At 46.9% G+C, this 14,278-nt stretch overlaps 1 long non-coding RNA gene across 2 annotated transcripts; it reads left to right on the top strand.

Annotated features, from left to right (window-relative positions):
- The first annotated feature begins 253 nt into the window (after positions 1-253).
- On the top strand, positions 254-3,519 carry LOC125721561 (uncharacterized). Of its 2 annotated transcripts, XR_007385818.1 has the most exons (5): positions 254-1,175; positions 1,362-2,229; positions 2,354-2,477; positions 2,602-3,221; positions 3,346-3,519. It is a non-coding gene; the product is annotated as an uncharacterized LOC125721561 (long non-coding RNA). The 2 variants fall into 2 exon arrangements; XR_007385817.1 differs by having other exon boundaries at positions 2,602-3,519.
- The last annotated feature ends 10,759 nt before the right edge of the window (positions 3,520-14,278 follow it).

Genomic DNA, 14,278 nt, shown 5'->3' on the forward strand with positions numbered 1-14,278 from the left:
TGAATGCTGAAAGGTATATAGAGGTTTAAGAGCAATACATGCTCCCCTCCAGAGGACGTCTGTTTCAGGGAAGGCCTTGTGTATTTCAGTAGGACAATGCAAAACCACATACTGCAGCTATTACAACCACATGGCTTCGTCGGAGAAGAGCCCGGGTGCTGAATTGGCCTGTCTGCAGTCCAGATCTTTCACCTATAGAGAATATACAGTAATTACCTGTGACACCCATGGTGCACTGTGAGCAGGTATACAGGCCAACAGAGCATGCAGATAATTATCTGTGACACCCATGGTGTACTGTGAGCAGGTATACAGGCCAACAGAGCATGCAGATAATTATCTGTGACACCCATTGTACACTGTGAGCAGGTATACAGGCCCACAGAGCATGCATATAATTATCTGTGACACCCATGGTGCACTGTGAGCAGGTATACAGGCCCACAGAGCATGCAGATAATTATCTGTGACACCCATTGTACACTGTGAGCAGGTATACAGGCCAACAGAGCATGCAGATAATTATCTGCGACACCCATTGTACACTGTGAGCAGGTATACAGGCCCACAGAGCATTCAGATAATTATCTGTGACACCCATGGTGCACTGTGAGCAGGTATACAGGCCCACAGAGCATGCAGATAATTATCTGTGACACCCACTGTACACTGTGAGCAGGTATACAGGCCCACAGAGCATGCAGATAATTATCTGTGACACCCATGGTGCACTGTGAGCAGGTATACAGGCCCACAGAGCATGCAGATAATTATCTGTGACACCCATTGTACACTGTGAGCAGGTATACAGGCCAACAGAGCATGCAGATAATTATCTGTGACACCCATGGTGCACTGTGAGCAGGTATACAGGCCAACCGAGCATGCAGATAATTATCTGTGACACCCATGGTACACTGTGAGCAGGTATACAGGCCAACAGAGCATGCAGTTAATTATCTGTGACACCCATGGTACACTGTGAGCAGGTATACAGGCCAACAGAGCATGCAGATAATTATCTGTGACACCCATGGTGCACTGTGAGCAGGTATACAGGCCAACCGAGCATGCAGTTAATTATCTGTGACACCCATGGTGCACTGTGAGCAGGTATACAGGCCAACAGAGCATGCAGATAATTATCTGCGACACCCATTGTACACTGTGAGCAGGTATACAGGCCAACCGAGCATGCAGATAATTATCTGTGACACCAATGGTGCAGTGTGAGGAGGTATACAGGCCAACAGAGCATGCAGATAATTATCTGCGACACCCATGGTACACTGTGAGCAGGTATACAGGCCAACCGAGCATGCAGTTAATTATCTGTGACACCCATGGTGCACTGTGAACAGGTATACAGGCCCACAGAGCATGCAGATAATTATCTTTGACACCCATGGTGCACTGTGAGCAGGTATACAGGCCCACAGAGCATGCAGATAATTACCTGTGACACCCATTGTGCACTGTGAGCAGGTATACAGGCCCACAGAGCATGCAGAAAATTATCTGTGACACCCCTTGTACACTGTGAGCAGGTATACAGGCCCACAGAGCATGCAGATAATTATCTGTGACACCCATTGTACATTGTGAGCAGGTATACAGGCCCACAGAGCATGCAGATAATTATCTGTGACACCCACTGTACACTGTGAGCAGGTATACAGGCCCACAGAGCATGCAGATAATTATCTGTGACACCCATGGTGCACTGTGAGCAGGTATACAGGCCCACAGAGCATGCAGATAATTATCTGTGACACCCATTGTACACTGTGAGCAGGTATACAGGCCAACAGAGCATGCAGATAATTATCTGTGACATCCATGGTGCACTGTGAGCAGGTATACAGGCCAACAGAGCATGCAGATAATTATCTGCGACACCCATTGTACACTGTGAGCAGGTATACAGGCCCACAGAGCATTCAGATAATTATCTGTGACACCCATGGTGCACTGTGAGCAGGTATACAGGCCCACAGAGCATGCAGATAATTATCTGTGACACCCACTGTACACTGTGAGCAGGTATACAGGCCCACAGAGCATGCAGATAATTATCTGTGACACCCATGGTGCACTGTGAGCAGGTATACAGGCCCACAGAGCATGCAGATAATTATCTGTGACACCCATTGTACACTGTGAGCAGGTATACAGGCCAACAGAGCATGCAGATAATTATCTGTGACACCCATGGTGCACTGTGAGCAGGTATACAGGCCAACCGAGCATGCAGATAATTATCTGTGACACCCATGGTACACTGTGAGCAGGTATACAGGCCAACAGAGCATGCAGTTAATTATCTGTGACACCCATGGTACACTGTGAGCAGGTTTACAGGCCAACAGAGCATGCAGATAATTATCTGTGACACCCATGGTGCACTGTGAGCAGGTATACAGGCCAACCGAGCATGCAGTTAATTATCTGTGACACCCATGGTGCACTGTGAGCAGGTATACAGGCCAACAGAGCATGCAGATAATTATCTGCGACACCCATTGTACACTGTGAGCAGGTATACAGGCCAACCGAGCATGCAGATAATTATCTGTGACACCAATGGTGCAGTGTGAGGAGGTATACAGGCCAACAGAGCATGCAGATAATTATCTGCGACACCCATGGTACACTGTGAGCAGGTATACAGGCCAACCGAGCATGCAGTTAATTATCTGTGACACCCATGGTGCACTGTGAACAGGTATACAGGCCCACAGAGCATGCAGATAATTATCTTTGACACCCATGGTGCACTGTGAGCAGGTATACAGGCCCACAGAGCATGCAGATAATTACCTGTGACACCCATTGTGCACTGTGAGCAGGTATACAGGCCCACAGAGCATGCAGAAAATTATCTGTGACACCCCTTGTACACTGTGAGCAGGTATACAGGCCCACAGAGCATGCAGATAATTATCTGTGACACCCATTGTACATTGTGAGCAGGTATACAGGCCCACAGAGCATGCAGATAATTATCTGTGACACCCACTGTACACTGTGAGCAGGTATACAGGCCCACAGAGCATGCAGATAATTATCTGTGACACCCATGGTGCACTGTGAGCAGGTATACAGGCCCACAGAGCATGCAGATAATTATCTGTGACACCCATTGTACACTGTGAGCAGGTATACAGGCCAACAGAGCATGCAGATAATTATCTGTGACATCCATGGTGCACTGTGAGCAGGTATACAGGCCCACAGAGCATGCAGATAATTATCTGTGACACCCACTGTACACTGTGAGCAGGTATACAGGCCCACAGAGCATGCAGATAATTATCTGTGACACCCATGGTGCACTGTGAGCAGGTATACAGGCCCACAGAGCATGCAGATAATTATCTGTGACACCCATTGTACACTGTGAGCAGGTATACAGGCCAACAGAGCATGCAGATAATTATCTGTGACATCCATGGTGCACTGTGAGCAGGTATACAGGCCCACAGAGCATGCAGATAATTATCTGTGACACCCCTTGTACACTGAGCAGGTATCAGTACTGACTACTTTTTATATTGAGTCACATGTTTTATGTGAATTACTTTGTACTGAACTGAAGGCCAGTATTTGTCACTGTGAATATGTTGTTGCAGACGTCCATCCAGAAATCAGAGCTGGGGGAAAAGATAAAGGTCCTTATTCCAGTTACTTTTTGGTACAAATATCAATGTGTCTGTCGCAGATGGAGGATTATATATTCTAGAGGTTTCTTTTTATTTTTAAGTTGCAGAATGTTGTCTCATCTGAAGAGGATTCAGTGTATTATGTGTGAGGTCCATTTTGGTTCTGATGCTAGATTCAGTTAGTAAATATTAGAAAAATTGCATATTCTCAACTCGTATTTATGGATTAAGTCTTCGAATGTCATGAAATGACTGTTACTGAAAAGGAGGTGGAGATGTGTAATCCCTTTCTGTCCCCGTGAGTGATAGTGAATAGTGATATTGTGAAGTAGGAAGTCCAGATTATTCCAGATTGGCGTGTATTTACAGGGTCTGAGAGTACAGTTAGTGATTTTAATGGTTTTCCACTGGGCTGTCAGTGCTGTGGAAATGGCAGCACTGTGTTGTTAAAGCAGTTTTGTTTCTTTAATGACATTTTGTGTAAGTCTGCATGTCTGAGATTTTTACAGTACAGCTGCTCCTGCTGTAACCATGAGCTGCTGTTACTGCTGTAGTGTGACCATTTAGTTAAGTCTTGCAGTTGATTTGATAAGAAATAATTAAGAAAAATGAGCTTGTAATCCACCTTGAGACTTACTTTTCTGTAATGTGGAATGTTTGATTTTGTGTTTTTGTTTTTCCAGCAAAAATGTGACATTAATGAGTTTGAAAGAATTTTTCTGAAATTATTCTGGACGAGTAATTTTATTTTTATTGATTCAAGTGGGAGACTCATCTATTGTTTTGAATAAGGGGGTGTAGTTGAGGGTAACCAAGTCAGATAGCCTGTGGGAGATGTAGATACCCAAGTACCGGATATTTCCAGTGTGAAATGGACCATCCTGATCAGCTGAATCCCAGGCATCGTCAGACAGTGAGAATATTATGTGTTTTTTTCCAGTTTATTTTGTAGTTTGATATGTTTTGAAAAGGTATTAATAAAATTAAAATTTCATATATTGAGGGTTTCATAAAAACAGCAAGATATCATCTGCATAGAGACTAATTTTGTGTTGACTTATTAGTATGAATTCTATTTATTTCACTGTTCTGTCGTATTGCTGCCACAATTGTTTCTATGAAGATGGCAAACAGTGAAGGAGAGAGTGGGCATGCAGGCCGTCTTCCCCGTCGGAGTGTGAATGCAGGTGATGTCATCCCATCTGTGACACTGTAGCTTTGGCTGAGATGTACAGTATTTTAACCCAGTGGGTGAACGACTCTCCGAAGCCAAATCTATGCAATGTATTAAAGAGGAATGTACTACTGACTGTCAGATGCCGTTTCTGCATCTAATGATGTAATCATGGTTTTAGTGTGGGTATGCTGAGCAGTACTGACTAAATTAAATAATCTATGGATGTTGTCCGAGGCATGTCTTGTCTTGATGAAATCTGTCTGATCAGGATGGATTATAGTAGGAATGAGTGTCTGTAACGGAGTGGCTAGAGCTTTTGTAATGATTTTCAAGTCTGTATTCATTAGTGAGAGTGGCGGGTAACTGGAGGGTTGTGTTGGGTCTGTAGGGAGCCGCCCACTGGCCCAATGGCGGAATCCAATGGCGCAGCCGAAGGCTGTGAATGCATGTCGGTCCTTCCAAGCGCTCCTGGGAATTACTTACCCTTTTTAATATACGAAATATTCTTTTAGACACATATCTGACTCCATTTTATTAATGACCTTATTTCAGTATATTGTAGTCATGACGTCTATGTTGTTCGGATTACTTCGAGACTCTCCTTTAGATTACCAACTCTAGTTTACCCCTGACGAAGGAGTCCGCCAGATTCGCCTCGGCCGACAGGGCGATCCGTGGGCTTGTTCCACAGGGTTTGTCCTAAAGGTACAGAAATCGCCACCATTTAAGACAATGTCAGCCTCTGATTATTCGGGTCCCTCGACCTATATAATTCCCCAAAGGCTCAGTATCTGCCAATTACTGAGCATGTCGGTGCCTCGGAGATTAAGCCAATATTTACCCGAACCACACGTACGTCCACCTCAGAGGCTCAGCCGGGGGCAGCCCATATCATAACATGTGTCAACCTCAGCGGCTGTGAAGGTGCACCTTTTGTTGCGGTAGTTTGTACGAGGTTTACTTTTGGCTTGTCTCAGGGACTCCGCCGATGCCGCCCATTGTCTTACCATGTGAATGTCTCAGAGACTATGCCCGGTGCCTAGGAACATAGTGTGTACGCTGGCCCGTAACTGAGCGTGTGTGAACTCCAGAGGTGTGGTTCTGGTATCCACCTAACTTAACTTGGGCAGTTGAGTTTGGGACCTGGATAAAGGGGATTTAACCCAGAGGCTGCAAGATAGTATTTACCACTTTTGTCCTAATAAGGATAGAAGTCCAATCTGGAAAGTTTATAAAGAAGTTAGCAAATCAGACAGTCATGAAGTAATCAAGACAACATTTATTAAATATATTACAATATACAATTATTGACATGTGGCCACATACTTGTAAATACAATTTGACAAATACAATATTAAACCATCACATACCTCAGCTGAGAGTGCACAAAGTTCTGCGGAAAGCATCTGACTACAGATGGACTTTCGCTCAGTTCTCTGTGGGAGCTCTGATTACAGAGTGACCCCCCGACTTCTTCTGAGGCCCTTCCTTAAGTATCCAACCCAGGTGATGGCATGTCTCTCAAGACTGACCAATTTCGGTCAATAGTTAATTTTAGGGCCATTGCTGGCCTTGGTTCTCAAGTCCCCAGCCAATCAGATCACTTTAGGGGGCGGTTATAATTCCCTTGTTCTACCATATGGGAGGCTCTCTCATTTTTGTAGATTTAGCCAAATTATCTATATTTCCCTTGGGGAAAGTTATACTGCCTTAAATCTGAGAGTATAGTATTTGCCATCTCATGCCCATTCAAACGAGACCAAACATGCGTGTATTTGTCCCTAACATCTATGTGTGGTGAGGTATCCTGTTTATAGTGAAAAAGGTGTCTGTGTCTGGAGGCTGACAGCTGTTGTTCTGTGGATTGACTGTGGAACTCCGTCCACTCCAGGGGGTGAAAGGTCTTGCTTTTTCTGTGTTGCTCCAGTTATTCCTATCCAGTCTCTCAGGAGCCGGCAGGCCTTTGCCTTCCTTAAAAGGGGTGGTTTGAAGAGTTGAGTCCAGTCTTGCCTGGGTCAGTGGAGCTCTGAAATAGACTGATGCAGGCTGATCAGAGTTGGGGCCTGCAGGACCTATAAGTTTTATGTCCTTACAGGTCTTTATCAGGTCTCAATAACACTGTAATGGTCACTGCACTCATGTTTGATGGGATTTGTGATGCATGTTTAATTTCTCTTACCAGTCTATTGAAGAGTGGAGAAAATATGTCCCAAAAATGTGTATAGATTTCTGCAGGGTAACCATCCGGTCTGGCGATTGGTTGTTAGGCATTTGGTTGAGGACCTTATGGAGTTCTTCTGATGTTAATGGTGCATCAAGCAGAGGTGGAGATTTCAGGTGTAGGGAGTACAAATCCAGACCAAGATTTTGTTTCAACAAACCAGTTGAGTCTCTGACTGTGACTCTTTACATTCAACTGGTTTGTTGAAACAAAATCTTGGTCTGGATTTGTACTCTCTGGACCTGAAATCTCCACCTCTGGAATCAAGGGCATCTGCTGTTTCATTGGTTAATATGGGTAAGTCTAGATTATTTAAAAATGATTCTATATCAACTGGGTCTGGTTCTTGTTCTGAGAAGTATAGGTTCTTATAAAATGTTCAAAAGATGTTAATTTTGCGTGATTATTGAAATATTTATTAGAGGAGTCACTTTTGCTTAAAAGTAATGCTTGTAATGGTGAGGTGATCTTATTTACTGGGGAGTTTTTCTCTGTCTCTTTGCAGGCTGTCAGGCTGTAGAGTCACAAAAGAAGGCTGTTCTTCCTTGGCTTCAGCTCTGAGGTCAAACCCCTCACACCTGAGAGAGCTGGATCTGAGCTACAATCACCCAGGAGACTCAGGAGTGAAGCTGCTCTCTGCTGTACTGGAGGATCCCAGCTGTAAACTGGAGAAGCTGAAGTGAGTACAGAGTGTGTGTCTGACACGCTACAGATACTTATGCATGTATGTGAAGAAGAGGCACCAATAAATACATGGATACAGCAGTACTATGTCATTCTGCTTCTCCTATAGTGTGGATTACGGTGGAGAGTGCAGGACCAGACCAGGCTTACAGAAATGTAAGTGTGTTTGCATGTTTTTATTAATAATACCATGAATACTATGTTATGGTTGTATTCACATAATTGTTGTGATGAGTGTGGCTTTTTGCACTTTGTGTAGATGGATTTCCATGTTTGAGTTTAAGTGAGTTTCATGTCATTTTAGACAAACATCCAAACGAGAAACAAAATATCAGAATCATCACCAAAAACACTATCAATTCATTTAATCGTTTTTAAAAATATTTTTTACAAATGCTTTATAGCTGCTTGTATTATCTTTGTGTTTGTGTGGGAGCGTAGGATGGTTAAAATATATTCTGAATTAGTTATACATGTTTAATTTCACAAAAAAATAATCCTTTGCATTTGTTCTTTTTGCGGATGCCGTGAGTGTATGTGTTTTCTGTGTGAGATTCGTTAGTATTGTCCTAAGACGGCACCTGTAGGCAGTGAGTGAATTTGCATTTTTACAGGGTGGTTCTGTAACATTCATTAATATTCATGAGAAAATATTACTGATTGGTCACTGAATCCCTTAAACCAGAGGAGCCCAAATCCTGTCCTGCACATTATTGGGTTTCCTCTCATTTAACAAACCTAATTCATCTCCTTGTGCTAATAACCACACAGCTCTTGAGCTGAATTATTTCATAAATAATAATCAGCCAGGCAATCATGTAGGGCTTCGCTCATGAATATTAAAAAGTTCTCCTGATCCACGGCGCTAAAAGAATTTTGCACCCGGGACAGACTGGATGTGCGGCGGAAAATATCAAATTTCATTTCGGCGCCCATGTTAACAGATTAGAGCGGCCGCGTGCGTGCGCGAGATGCGGGGCTCACGCCTCGCGGCAGCGGCGCCGCATCTACAGTCACGCGCGCGGTAAGCGGTTCTCTATGGAAGCGTATTGCATTCATCTGGGAAAAATTAATTCTGTTTTTCCGAATTAATGTGATAATAATCCCGTTTTTTCAGAGCAATATTTTTCTTAATTAATGAGAACCTTCCTGTTTTTTATGATGCACGATCTGTGCCGGAATCATCGTTTATATCAGAATCCAGGTCCAAATGTTTATTAAATATCACTTTAAACATGTAATAATATTACTTAAATATTCTGTTATTGATGGCCATTTTCAAGCCGCACGCGCCGGAATTAGCGGTTTGAAGGAAAGACACTGACTTTAGTATTGATCTCTGGTGCCGTTTTGTGGTAAATATGCTTGTGATGAATATGTCTGATGAATGTCGCTGCTTTGTCATTTTTTAATTAAATTAATTAAGCTGTTAGTTTAGCTCGCGCCCCATTTTGGCGGCTCTTCCCGCCGCCGTCGCGCGCCCGCTTTATGTTTCATAAACTTCAGTTCCCGCTTCGTTAGGGGAAGCTGTGCTGTTTTTATATCGTACAGAAACATAAAGTACAGGCGGCCTGATGGGATTAATAATTCTTCCTCCTGCCTACAGACTCCTGCCAGCTGACGCTGGACCCCAACACAGCAAACAGACTCCTGTCTCTGTCAGGGGGGGACAGGAAGGTGACAGAGGGGGCAGAGCAGCCATATCCTGATCATCCAGAGAGATTTGACAGAATCTACCAAGTTCTGTGCAGAGAGAGTCTGACTGGTCGCTGTTACTGGGAGGCTGAGTGGGATGGAGATGGAGCCTGGATAGGAGTGACTTATAAAGGGATCAGGAGGAAAGGAGGGAGGGACTGTGGGCTTGGATACAATGACAAGTCATGGTGTCTGTGGTGTAAACCAGTCAGTTACTCTGTCCTGCACAATAATAAACAGACTCTCATACCCATAGAGCCCTCAGGCTCCCGCAGAGTAGGAGTGTATCTGGACTGGGGGGCTGGTGCTCTGTCCTTCTACAGAGTCTCCTCTGATGGACTGACCCCCCTGTACAGACTCACCTCCTCATTCACTGAGTCCCTCCATCCGGGGTTTTGGGTTTATAGAAACTCCTCAGTGTCACTGTGACGTGTTGCTGGTTCTCCTGGCAAAAAGGTAAAATCTCTGCCTTTTAACCTTTATAATCATTTTTACTCTGAAATGTACAGAACTGTGCAAAAGTCTTAGGCAGGCAAAGAAAATGATGTTTAGATTATCCTCCTGTTGGTGTAAAACTATGATATGATGCCTGTCAAAGTGTGTCAGCTTCGCATTTCAGAACCTCTGCTAAAATCATCCCAGTATTTGCAGCGACCGTCCAGTGCAGCCATGTATTTTTTTGACTTGGCCACTAGCAGACCTCATACAGCTAGTCAATCTCTCACTGACTTTTTAAACCAATATATTTAATTATTTAATTGAGCTGTTGGGGAAATTTAACAAAATCATGGAACGGCTGAGGTCCCCCTGAGGAGAAGTTTGGGAACTGAAGCGGTGTTCATCTAGCCATCCAACTAGATATCAGTAACTTTTTAGGAAACGGAAGAAATTATTACTAGTTTTTATTGTGTTACTCTTAATTTGCACACGTTCTAATGTTAAATTGTGTATTTTGTTCTAAACCAAAGTACACTTGCTACCCAGATAAACAGCTTTAAACATTTCTTTAGACTGACTAAGACTTTTATACAGGACTGTGTGTTTGACAGAAAATAAATGACTTTTTAGTGAGCTGAATAACATCAAAAATATAGTTTAATACGTTTTTTTCTCTTACTAAAATGTAACTAAATGTAATCCTGATTGCGGGGGGGCTTTCCCTCTCCCCTGTATATTTACATTTTATATATTTATGTCCATTTACTGTATTCCCTCCCTGTACAGTGACAATAAAGGCTTTCTGTTCTGTCCTATTAATGTCCTGCTTCAGCGTCACCCAAAGCATAACTGAGTAACATAATGAAACCACAGTCTGATGGATTAAGTTAAATTCACTGTATTACTGCAGCTGAACATAACTGACACAATGACACTCAATCAATGTGTATAATAATCATTTAACTGGAGACATAACAGACCGAAAAAACACTGGAATATATAATTATGTCCTGTTACTATTCTGCTTCAGTGGATTAAAATAAATAAAATTATTATTAATATATTTCAATAAATAATGAAATTTGTTTTGTTAAAAAATTAGCACCCTTGCCACCCCCACCCCCCAGTAATAGGTCTAGTTGCTCCCCCGTCAGACAACGGGCAGGTGCCCAGGATCCCTTACCCCCCCCCCCCCCCCCACCACACTGTAAGAGGTTCTGGTTGCTCCCCCATCAGACAGAACGGGCAGGTGCCCAGGCAGCCTTGCCACCCCCACCCCACAGTAAAAGGTCTGCTTGCTCCCCGTCGGACAGAACGGGCAGGTGCCCAGTCAGCCTTGCCTCCCCCACCCCACTGTAAAAAATTCTGGTTATGCCCCCGTCATACAGAAAGGGCAGGTTCCCAGGCAGCATTGCCACCCCCACCCCACTGTAAAAAATTCTGGTTATGCCCCCATCATACAGAAAGGGCAGGTTCCCAGGCACCCTTGCCACCCCCACCCCACAGTAAAAGGTCTGCTTGCTCCCCCGTCGAACAGAACAGGCAGGTTCCCAGGCAGCATTGCCACCCCCACCCCACTGTAAAAAATTCTGGTTATGCCCCCATCATACAGAAAGGGCAGGTGCCCAGGCACCCTTGCCACCCCCACCCCACAGTAAAAGGTCTGGTTGCTTCCCCATCGGACAAAACGGGCAGGTGCCCAGACAGCCTTGCCACCCCCACCCCATTGTAAACGGTATGTTGGCTGCCCTGTCGGACAAAACGGGCAGGTGCCCAGGCAGCCTTGTCACCCCCACCCCATTGTAAACGGTATGTTTGCTGCCCCGTCGGACAAAACGGGCAGCTGCCCAGACAGCCTTGCCACCCTCACCCCACTGTAAACGGTATGTTTGCTGCCCCGTCGGACAAAACGGGCAGCTACCCAGACACCCTTGCCACCCCCACCCCACTGTAAAAAATTCTGGTAGCTGCCCCGTCGGACAGAAAGGCAAGGAGCCCAGACACCCTTGCCACCCCCACCCCCCAGTAAAAGGTCTGATTAATCCCCCGTCGGGAATAACCGGCAGGTGCCCAGGCAGCTTTGACACCCCCACCCCATTGTAAATAATCTGTTTACTCCCTCGACAGTCAGAATGGGCAGGTACCCAGGCAGCCTTGCCACCCCCACTGCACTGTAAACAGTCTGGCTGCTCCCCTGTCATAAAAAATAGGTAGGTACCAAGGCAGCCTTGTCTCCCCCACCCCACTGTAAAAGTTCTGGTTGCTGCCCCGTCGGACAGAATGGGCAGGTGCCCAGGTATCCTTGCCACCCCCACCCCACAGTAAAAGGTCTGGTTGCTGCCCCGTCGGACACAAGAGGTAGGTGCCCAGCAACCCTTGCCACCCCCACCCCACTGTGCAAGGTCTGCTTGCTGCCCCATCGGACAGAACGGGCAGGTGCCCAGGCAGCTTTGCCACCCCCACCCCACTGTAAAAGGTCTGATTACTCCCCCGTCGGGGAGATCCGGCAGGTGCCAAGGCAGCCTTGCCACCCCCACCCCACTTTAAAAGTTTTGGTTCTGCCCCGGTCAGACAGAACGGACAGGAACCCAGGCACACATGCCACCCCCAGCCCACTGTAAAAGTTCTGGTTGCTCCCCCGTTGGAAAAAACGGGCAGGTGCCCAGGCACCTTTGAAACCCCCAGCCCACTTTAAAATATTTGGTTATGCCCTAGTTAGACAGAACGGGCAGGTGCCCAGGCAGCCTTGCCACCCCCACTGCACTGTAAAAGGTCTGGTTGTTGCCCCGTCGGACAGAAGAGGTTGGTGCCCAGGCAGCCTTGACACCCCCACCCCACTGTAAAAGGTCTGGTAGCTGCCCCATCGGACAGAAGGGGCAGGTGCCCAGGCAGCCTTGCCACCCCCCACCCCACAGTAAAAGGTCTGTTTGCTGCCCAGTTGGACAGAACGGGCAGGTGCCCAGGCAGCCTTGTCACCCCCACCCCATTGTAAACGGTATTTTTGCTGCCCCGTCGGACAAAACGGGCAGGTGCCCAGGCAGCCTTGCCACTCCCACTGCACTGTTAACAGTCTGGTTGCTGCCCCGTCGGACAGAAGGGGCAGGTGCCCAGTCTCCCTTGCCACCCCCACCTCACTGTGGAAGGTCTGCTTGTTGCCCCATCGGACAGAACGGGCAAGTGCCCAGGCAACCTTACCACCCCCACCCCACTGTAAAAGGTCTGGTAGCTGCCCCGTCGGACAGAAGGGGCAGGTGCTCAGGCAGCCTTGCCACCACCACCCCAAAGTAAAAGGTCTGTTTGCTGCCCAGTTGGATAGAACGGGCAGGTGCCCAGGCAGTTTTGTCACCCCCACCCCACTGTAAACGGTATGTTTGCTGCCCCAGTCAGACGGAATGGGCAGGTGCCCAGGCAGCCTTGCCACCCCCACCCCACTTTAAAAGGTCTGGTAGCTGCCCCGTCGGACACAACAGGCAAGTGCCCAGGCAGCATTGCCACCCCCACCCCACTGTGGAAGATTTCCTTGCTGCCCCATCGGACAGAACGGGCAAGTGCCCAGGCAACCTTACCACCCCCACCCCACTGTAAAAGCTCTGGTTGCTGCCCCGTTCGACAGAACGGGCAGGTGCCCAGTCAGCATTGGCACCCCCACCCCACTGTGGAAGGTCTGCTTGTTGCCCCATCGGACAGAACGGGCAAGTCCCCAGCAACCTTACGACTCCCACCCCACTGTAAAAGCTATGGTTGCTGCCCCGTTCGACAGAAGGGGCAGTTTCCCAGGCAGCCTTGACACCCCCACCCCATTGTAAATAGTCTGTTTACTCCCCCAACAGTCAGAATGGGCAGGTGCCCAGGCAGCCTTGCCACCCCCACCCCACTGTAAAAGTTCTGGTTGCTGCCCCGTCGGACAGAAGTGGTTGATGCCCAGGCAGCCTTGCCACCCCCACCCCACTGTAAAACGTATGGCTGCTCCCCTGTCATAAAAAATAGGTAGGTACCCAGGCAAATTTGCCACCCCCACCCCACTGCAAAAGGTCTGATTACTCCCCCGTCAGGGAGAACGGGCAGGTGCCCAGGCAGCCTTGCCACCCCCACCCCACTGTAAAAGGTCTGTTTGCTGCCCCGTCGTACAGAACGGGCAGGTGCCCAGGCAGCCTTGTCTCCCCCACCCCACTGTAAAAGGTCTGTTTGCTGGCCCGTTGGACAGAAGGGGCAGGTGCCCAGGCAGCCTTGCCACCCAAACCCCACTGTAAAAAATTCTGGTTATGCCCCCGTCATACAGATAGGGCAGGATCCCAGGCAGCATTGCCACCCCTACCCCACTGTAAAAAATTCTGGTTATGCCCCAGTCAGACAGAACGGGCAGGTGCCCAGGCAACCTTGCCACCCCCACCCCACTGAAAA

This window comes from Brienomyrus brachyistius, unplaced genomic scaffold (genome assembly GCF_023856365.1).
Source record: "Brienomyrus brachyistius isolate T26 unplaced genomic scaffold, BBRACH_0.4 scaffold34, whole genome shotgun sequence".
Classification (NCBI taxonomy): Eukaryota; Metazoa; Chordata; class Actinopteri; order Osteoglossiformes; family Mormyridae; genus Brienomyrus; species Brienomyrus brachyistius.